This window comes from Somniosus microcephalus, unplaced genomic scaffold (genome assembly GCF_052327205.1).
Source record: "Somniosus microcephalus isolate GS21.2 unplaced genomic scaffold, FLI_Smic_1.0 unresolved_chr2, whole genome shotgun sequence".
Classification (NCBI taxonomy): Eukaryota; Metazoa; Chordata; class Chondrichthyes; order Squaliformes; family Somniosidae; genus Somniosus; species Somniosus microcephalus.
Window position 1 is genome coordinate 33,455,243 of NW_028225180.1, and position 10,053 is coordinate 33,465,295.

Sequence of the window (10,053 nt, forward strand, 5' to 3'; positions counted from 1 at the left end):
TCTCCAGTGCCTTTATATTCATTTTATAATAAGGTGACCAGAATTGTACGCAGTATTCCAAGTGAGGTCTAACCAACGTTCGATACAAGTTTAGCAAAGCTTCACCACTTTTCAATTCTATTCCTCTAGAAATAAACCCCAATGCTTGGTTTGCTTTTTTATGGCATTGTTACCCTCTATTGTCACTATTAGTGATTTGTGTATTTATAATCCGAGGTACCTTCGTTCCTCTACAACACACAGATTCACATCATCCAATATGTGACATCCTTATTCTACGTGACTAAATTTAATACCTCACATTTATCTGTGTTGAAATTTATTTGCCAATTATATGATCATTATTCCTGTAATTTTTTGCAGACCTCCTCAGTTTTGATTACCACCCCCCAATTTGATATCATCCGCAAATTTTGAAATTTTTTTTTGATTCCAAAGAATAAATTGTTATATGAATTGTGAACAACATTTGTTCAAACACTGATCCTACCTTCTGCCACTATGAATTGATACACTTTCCCCCATTCTCTTTATTCTGTCTTGGAGTCGTATTCATTTGTCCATTCCGTGATACCTTATCAAAGGCCTTTTCAAAATCTACATAAATTACATCTACTGCATTAATCGTGTCTATGCTTTCTGTTAACTCTTCAAACAACTCATTGAGGTTGGTTAAGCAAGACTTTCCCTTTTGAAATCCATGCAGACTATTCATTATTATATTTTTTGGTAAATAGATGTTCTTCTATTTTACCCTTTGGTAAGTATTGCTTTATTATATTTCATATCACTGATGTTAAGCTGACTGGTCTATTGTTCCCTGGACATGTTCTATCTCCTTTCTTACATATACGTATTACATTTGCTATCCACCAGTCCTCTGTATATGAAACAGGACACATAGCAACAAGGAAACATAAGAAGGAAGCATAGGAATCAGGAAACAAGAAACAGGAAACATGAAAAACAGTAAACACCGGAATCATTAAACATATGAAACAGGAAACAGATGAAACATAGGAAATTGGAAGCATAATAAACCTGAAACAAATGAAACAGGAACATAGGAAACAATAAAGAAAGAAAATAAGAAACATAGGACAGGGAAAACATTGTCAACAGTAAATATAGGAAACATGAAATATAGGAAACAGGAAGCAAAGGAAACGCACAACAGTAAACAGAACAAAGAGGAAACGCCATTAAAAAGAGACATTAGAAACAATGAAGTATTGGAATAATTAAACGGAGTATACAGGAAATTTGTAACATAGGAAACAGTAAACATTGGAAACAGGCAAAATGAGAGATAGTAAACATAGGAAAAAGGAAACATAGGAAACAGTAAACATAGTAAAACGTAAAAAAATCAACAGGAGAAACGGTACAGACACCATCGTCTCCTTCTGTTGCATAAATTTCCACGATTGTATGATAAGAAAGAATAAACATAGAAATTATGAAACATAAGAAACAGTAAACATAGGATACTGTAAATATAGGGAATAGAAAATAGTAAAAGTAGGAAACAGGATACATTAAATATACGAAATAATAAGCATAGGATATGGAAAACATAGCAAATGTGAAATAGGAATTCTAGGGAAAAGGAACTATAGGAAACATAGGAAACATGGAACTTATGAAAAAGGAAAGCTATGATGCAGTAAAGTGTCCACAAGAAACAGGAAATAAATAAATATATAGGAAACACAAAACATAGGAAACAGCCAAAATGAGAGACATTAAACAGAGGGAGCAGGAAACAAAATAAAATGTAAACATAGGAGACAGGAAACATAGGAAACCGTAAACATAGTAAACCATAAAAAGAAGACAAAGGGGAAATGGTGCAGGCACCATGGCCTCCTTCTGTGGCATAACTTTCCAAGATTCTATAATAAGAAACAATAAATATAGAAAATAGGTAACATAAGAGAGAGTAAACATAGGACACAGTAAATATAGGGATGAGGTAAGAGTAAACATAGATAACAGGAAACATGGGATACAGTAACTATAGGAAGTAATAACCATAGGATATGGAAACATAGCAAACATGAAATAGGAATCCTAAGGGAAAGGAACGATAACAAACACTAAACATAGGAAACATGGAACTTATGAAAAAGTTAAAATATGATACAGCAAACAGTAGACAGGAAACAGGAAAATAAACCTATAGGAAACAGTAAGAATAGGAAACAAGAATCATAGGAAAGAATAACCTAGGGGACAGTAAACATAGGAAAGACAAAAGAGAAGAATGAGTAAACATAGTAAAGAGGAAACATCGAACATAGGAAACAGGAAAGATAGGAAACAGTAAACATAGGAAAGATACACCATAGGAAAAAGTAAACATAGGGAACAGGCAACAGGAAAATATTAAAAGTAGAAAATAGTAAAGGTATGAAGCAGTAAAGAGAACATAGCAAATGGAAATATAAGAAATATTGGGCCGTAATAAACAGCAAAAATAAGAAAAAGTGAATATATGGAACTGTAAAAGTAGGAAAAGGAAATATAAAAAGCAGGAAAAATAGGAAACAGAAAACATAGGAAACAGGAAACGTAAGGAACAGGAAACAAAGAAAATAGGAAACATAGGAAACAGGAAAAAGAAGAAACAAAGTGAACAGTGAAAAAAGAAAAGTGGAAATATAGGAAACAGTTAATTAAGAATATAGGAAACATAGGAAATAGTAAACATAGGAAGTAGTAAACGTCGGAAACAGTAGTCATAGGAATAAGTAAACATAGGAAACAATAAATTAGGAAACATTAAACAAAGAAAACTGAGGAAATATAGGAAACTAGCTGGAGTGCCCGGCGGTGCCTTGGCTTTTTCGAGGGCATGTTGTTCTTGGAAGAGAGAGAGAGAGCGACGAGGGGGAAGAGAGAGAGCGACTGGGGGGAAGAGAGAGAGCGACTGGGGGGAAGAGAGAGAGTGACTGGGGGGAGAGGGAGAGCGACTGGAGGGAAGGGGGTAGGGGGAGTGGAAGGGGAGGGGAGGGGAGGGGGAGGGGAGGGGGGAGAGGGTGGGGGAGGGGGGAGGAGGGTCGAGGGGGGAGGGAGGGGGAGGGGGATGGGGGAGGGGTGGAGGGGGAGGGGGCGAGGGTGTGGCGGAGGGGGGAGGGGGAGGGGAAGGGGGAGGGGGAGAATGGTGGGGTGGAGGGGGAAGGGGGGAAGGGGGTGGGGGTGGGGGGGGAAGGGGTGGGGTGGAGGGGGTGGGGGAGTGGCTGGTGGGGGGAGGGGGAGGGGGGGTTGGCGGGGAAAGGGGGTGGGAAAGGTGTGGGGGGGAAGGGTGGGGAAGGAGCAGGGAGGGGGAAGGGAGAAAGGGAGGGGGGGAGAAAGGCAGGGGGGAGCCAGCAGACCCTATCTCCTCTGCCGGCGATGGATCAGTGGAGCTCTGGGTCACCCCACGCACTGACATGGGCCAGCCGATCGCAGCGCCCCGGTCAGCCCGAGCCCCGCCCCATGACCTCCCGAGCCCCAGCTTCAAGACCGCTGATTGAGGCTGTGAGAGAGGGCTGGGCGCAGTTGCCGGGGTAATGCTTCCCCCCCTTCCCGCTCTCCTGAGCACCAGCCCCACGAACCCCGCCCTCCCGAGCCCCGGCCCCCAGCCCGAGCCGCGGGGGGGAAGGAGAGAGAGAGCCACCGCTCCTCCGGTCGATGTGCTGTGGGCTGACCTCTAATGAGCGCCCGATCAGCTGAGCCTGAGCCAGGTATTGACCGCAACTCACCTCCCACTAGGCTCCCTCCTGCCCTGCCAGCCTTTACAAAAATGGCGGCGATGGCTACGTTCATCCCAGTCCTGTGCCGCCAGCCTTTACAAAGATGGCGGCAATCGCGGGGCGGGCCCAGCGGGAGGGGCGGTGCCTAGCTCAGGCGTGGCTGGGCAACAGAGGCCCAGGCTTCCAGGCATGCAAAAACGGTGAAAGGTAGGAAAATAATAGAGGTTAGAGAAAAGATTTACAAATTAATTAACTTTTTTTAAAAACAATTTGTGTTTTAAAAGGAACATTTTTGTTTGCTGCAAATCTATATTTGAAAAGAAACACACAGAAAGTGGGAAAAAAAATGAACTTACCAATCAAGATGGCTGACACTCACCTCAGTTCAGAATGATAAGGCCCGCCCACACACGCACCGATTGGTCAACCGTCAGGTCACTGAACTGTAGGATTGGTCAATCATCACATCACTCAACTCTAGGATGGCCCGCCCGCAAGCACAATGAACCCGCCCCCACTCGATGCTAATGAGTGGATAATGAGCGGAATTTTGAACGGTTTTTGGATACCGTCGGCACAATTTTTGTCCGACCAAAAAGTAAATACACCTACAAGTGTCCCCTAATGATGAGCTTTCTTTTGATATAACATATGTGCAGTTATGCTCTATAGCTTTTGATTGTATAGCCGGACAGACAGAGAGACAGAGAGACAGAGAGAATGAAAGACAGAGAGACAGACAGACAGACAGAGAGACATACTGTTTTATATATATAGATATAGGAAAGATGAAACATAGGAAACAAGAAACAAATAAAATAGGAAACATTGGAAACGTAGGAATTGGGAAACATTAAATATCAGAAACAGGAAATATTGGAAATGCCAAAAATAGGAAACATTGTTTGTTGGAAACAATCAAAACGGAAAGTAGGAAATACAGGAAACAGCAAACATTGGAAATATGAATCATTGGCAAAATAACACATCGTAAAAAGGAGACAATGGAAACAGTAAACATAGAAAGCGTTGAACATAGGAAACAGTAAAAAAAGAAAAATAGTATATGTAGGAAACGGTAAACATAGGAAGCAGTAAAAGTAGGAAAGAGGAAACATTTGAGACAGTAAAAAAAGGAAACAGGAAAAGCGGGAAACAATAAATATAGGTAATAGGAAATAACAGAAACAGGATACATAGGATATAGTAAAACAGGAAAGAGTAAACAAGTTTTTTATTTATTCGTTCATGACATGGGGGCATCGCTGGCAAGGCCGGCATTTATTGCCCATCCTTAATTGCGCTTAAGAATACGGAGGTGCGCCTCTTTCTTGGCCAGCTGCAGTCTGTGTGGTGAAGGTACTCCCACAGTGCTGCTAGAGAGAAATTTCCTGGATTTTGATTAAGCAGCGATGAAGGATTGGCGATATACTTCCAAGTCAGGATGGTGTGTGACTTGGAGCAAACTTGGAGTTGGTGATGCTCCCATGCGCCTGCAGCCCTTGTCCTTCTAGATGGAAGAGGTTGCGGGTTTGGGAGGTGCTGCCGAAGAAGTCTTGGCGAGTTGCTGCAGTGCATCTTGTAGATAGTACACACTGCAGCCACGGTACACCTCTGGTGGAGGGAGTGAATGGTTAAGGTGCTGGATGTGGTGTCAATGAAGCGGGCTGCTTTGTCCTGGATGGTGTCGAGCTTCTTGAGTGTTGTTGCAGCTGCACTCATTCTGGAAGGTGCAGAGTATTCCATTACATTACTTACTTGTGCCTTTGAGATGGTGGAAAGGTTTTCTGGAGTCAGGAGGTGAGTTGTCGCCGCAGAATATCTAGGTTCCGATGTGCTTTTGTTGCCGCAGCATTTATGTGGCTGGTCCAGTTAAGTTTCTGGTCAATGGTGACCCCCAGGATGCTGATAGTGAGGGATACGGCGATATTAATAGCGTTGACTGTCAAGGGCGGTGGTTAGACTCTCGCTTCTTGGAGATAGTCACTGCCTTGAACTTGTGAGGTGCGAATGTTACCTGCCACAATCAACTCAAACCTGAACGTCGTCCAGGCCTTGTTGCATGCAAGCATGGACTGCTTCATTATCTGAGGAGTTGTGAATTATGCTGAGCACTGTGCAGTCATCAGCAAACATCCCCAATTCTGAACTTATGTTGGCGGGAAGGTCCTTGATGAATCAGCAGAAGAGGGCTAGTCCTAGGACAGCGCCCTGAGGAACTCCTGCAGCGATGTCCTGCAGCTGTGGTGATTGACATTCAACCACCACAACTATCTTTCTTTCTGCTACGTATGACTTAGGTATAAAGTGAAGAGTTCTCCGCTCGATTCCTATTGACATCAGTTTTACTAAGGCTCATAAAAACATAGAAAATAGGAGCAGGAGTTGGTCATTCGGCCCCTCATAAATTTTCCGCCATTTAATGTGATCATGGCTGATCATCAAAATTCAGTACCCTATCCCTGCTTTCTCCCCATATCCCTTGATTCCTTTAGCCTTAAGAAATATATCTAAGTCCTTCTTGAATATATTTAATGAATAGGCATCAACTGCCTTTTGTGGTCGAGAATTCCACAGGTTCACCACTCACTGGGTGCAGAAATTTATCCTCATAAAAGTCATAAATGGCTTAACCCGTATCCTTAGACTGTGGCCCCTGGTTCTGGACTCCCCCGCCATCGGGAACATCCTTCCTACATCTAGTCTGCCTAGTCCTGTTAGAATTTAATACATTTCAATGAGATCGCCTCTCATTCTTCTAAACTCTAGCCAATATAAGCCTAATCGACCCAATCTCTCTTCGGACCTGATTCCTGCCATCCCAGGTATTAGTCTGGTGAGTGTTCGCTGCACTCCGTCCATGGCAAGAACATCTTTCCTCAGATAAGGCGACCGAAAATGAACACAATACTCAATGTGTGGTCTCACCAAGGCCCTGCACAACTGCAGCAAGACGTCCTTGCTCCTGTACTCCAATGCTTTCGCTATTAAGGCCAACATACCATTTGCCTTCTCAACCACCTGCTGCACCTGCATGCTTACCTTCAGTGACTGGTGCACAAGGACACCCAGGTCACGTTGCACTTCCCCTTTTCTCAATGTACTGCCGTTCAGATAATAATCTGTCTTCCTGTTTTTGCCACCAAAGTGGATAATCTCGCATTTATCCACATTATCCTGCATCTGCCATGCATCTGCCCAATCACCCAACCTGTCCAAATCATACTGGAGTTTCTCTGCATCCTCCTCACAGCACACACGCCCACCCAGGGTTGTGTCATCTGCGCACTTGGAGATATTACATTTAATTCCCTTGTCTAGATCATTAATATGTAATGTGAATAGCTACAGTCCTAGCACCAATCCCTGCGGTACACCACCAATCACTGCCTGCCACATGGAAAAAGACCCGTTTATTCCAAATCTTTTCTTCCTCCCTGCCAACCAGTTCTCTATCCAAGTCAGTACCTTACCCCCAATCCCATCTGCTTTAAATTTGCACGCTAATCTCTTATGTGGGAGCTTATTGAAAGCCTTCTGAACGTCCAAATACACCACATCCACTGGTTCTCCCATATCTATTCAAACAGTTGCATCCTCAGAAAATTCCAGTAGTTTAGCAAAATCATGATTTAACTTTTGGAAATCCATGTTGACTTTGCCCGATCCTGTCACTGTTTTCCAAGTGCTCTGCTATTACATCTTTTATAATGGAATCTAGCAATTTCCACACTACCGGTGTCTAGCTTACTGGTCTGTAATTCCTACTTTTCACTCTACCACCTTCTTTAAATAGTGAGGTTACATTAGCTACCCTCCAAACCATGGGTACAGTTCCAGATTTCATCGAATGTTGGAAGATGATCAGCAATGCATCTGCTATTTCTAGGGCACCTTCCTTAAGTACCCTAGAATGTAGATCATCAGGCCCTGGGGATTTATTGGCCTTCAATCCCGTCAATTTCCCTAACATGGTTTCCCTACAAATACTGATTTCTTTCAGTTATTCCCTTTCATCAGAAGCTATGTTCCCCGACATCTCTGGGAGGTTATTTGTGTCTTCGTTTGTGAAGACAGCAACAAAATATGTATTTAATTGGTCCTCCATTTCTTTGTTCCCCATTATAAATTCCCCTGATTCTGACTGCAAGGGACCTACGCTTGACTTCTCCAATCTTTTTCTCTTCACATATCTATAAAAGCTTTTACAGTCAGTTTTTATGTTCCCTGCAAGCTTACACTCATATTCTATTTTCCCCTACTTAATTAATCACTTTGTCCTTCTTTAGTGAATCCTAAACAGCTCCCAATCCTCAGTTTTACTGCTTTTTCTGGCCAATTGATATGTCCTATCCTTGGATCTTATCCTATCCCTAATTTCGCTTGTTAGCCACGGTTGAGTCACATTTTTTGTTTTATTTTTATGCCAAACTGGGATGAACAAGTTATGTAGTTCATCCGTGCGGTCTTTGAATGTTTGCCATTGCCTATCCACCATCAACCCCTTGACTGACATTCCCCATTCAATCCTACCCAAATCGCGTCTCAGACCATCATATTTTCCTTTATTTAAATTCAGCACACTAGTCTCTGAGCCAATTACTTCATTCTCAATCTTAATGAAGAATTTTATCATATTATAATCGCTCCAGCCCAAGGGGCCTCGTACAACAAGATTGCTAATTAATCCTTTCTCATTACATAATACCCAGTCTAAGATGGCCTGATCTCTGGTTGGTTCCTCGACATATTGGTCCAGGAAACCATCTGGTAAACACTCCAGGAATTCCTCCTCCACAGTATAGTTACTAATTTGGTTAGCTCAATCTATATGTAGATTAAAGTCACCCATGATGACTGCTGTACCCTTATTGCACGCTTCTCTAATTTCCCTTCTAATACCATCCCCAACCTCCGCATTACTGTTTGGAGGCCTATATACCACTCCTACTAACGTTTTCTGCCCCTTGGTATTTATCAGTTCTACCCATATAGAGTCCACATCATCAGAGCTGATATCCTTCCTTACAATTGTGTTAATCCCTTCTTTAACCAGCAATGCTACCCCACCTCCCTTTCCTTTTTGCCTATCATTCCCGAATAATGAATACCCCTGGATGTTGATTTCCCAGCCTTGGCCTCCCTGGACCCATGTTTCCGTAATCCCAATCAATTCATATTTGTTTACCTCTATTTGTGCAGCTAATTCATCCACCTTATTACGAATGCTCCTCGCATTAAGACACAAACCCTTCAGGCTAGTTTTTTTAACGCTCTTAGACCTATTAGAATTATTATTTACCGTGGCTATGTTTGATTTAAACCGTTGATTTCTCTGACTGCCAGATTTGTTTTTCTCCTTCCTATCTTTCGCTTTTATCATTGTTTCCCTTTCCTCTGTCCCCCTGCTCAGGCTACCAACACCCTGCCATTTTAGTTTAAACCCTCCCCCAGAGCACTAGCAAACGCTCCCCCTAGGACATCAGTCCCGGCCCTGCCCAAGTGCAAACCGTCCGGTTTGTACTGGTCCAACCTCCCCCAGAACCGGTTCCAATGTCCCAGGAATTGAAACCCTCCCACTTGCACCATTCACCTAGCCACATATTCATCTGAAATATCCTTCTATTTGTAATCTGACTAGCACGTGGCACTGGCAGCAATCCTGAGATTACTACCATTGAGGTCCTATTTTTTAATTTACCTCCTAACTCCCTATATTCATCTTTGAGGACCTGATCCCGTTTTTTACCTATATCGTTGGTACCTATATGCACCACGACAACTGGCTGTTCACTCTCCCCTTCCAAAATGTTCTGCAGCCACTCTGAGACATCCTTAACCCTTGCACCAGGGAGGCAACACATCATCCTGGAGTCTCGTTTTGCGGCCGCAGAAACGCCTATCTGGTCCCCTTATAATAGAACCCCCTATTATTATAGCTCTACCCCTCTTTTTCCTCCTGTCCTGTGCAGCAGAGCCACCCCTGGTGCCAGGAAGTTGGCTGCTGCTGCCTTCCTCTGATAAGCCATCCCCTTCAACAGTATTCAAAGTGGTGTATCTGTTTGAGAGGGAGATGTCCACAGGGGACCCCTGAACTACCTGCCAGCGCCTACTACTCTGTCTGTTGGTCACCCCTTCCCTTTCTGCCTGTCCAACCTTTGCCTGCGGTGTGACCAACTGGTTGAACGTGATATCCACGATTTCCTCAGCATCGCGAATGGTCCAGTATGTATCCAATTGCATCTCCAGCGCCGCAATGCTTTCTGCCAGTAGCTGCAGCTGGACACACGTCCTGCACTCATGGTTGTCAGGGACA

General features: G+C 43.3%; 1 pseudogene; it reads right to left on the bottom strand.

Moving 5' to 3' along the window:
• Positions 1-499: 499 nt before the first annotated feature.
• LOC147092437 (uncharacterized) lies at positions 500-9,169 on the bottom strand (annotated as a pseudogene).
• Positions 9,170-10,053: the final 884 nt, after the last annotated feature.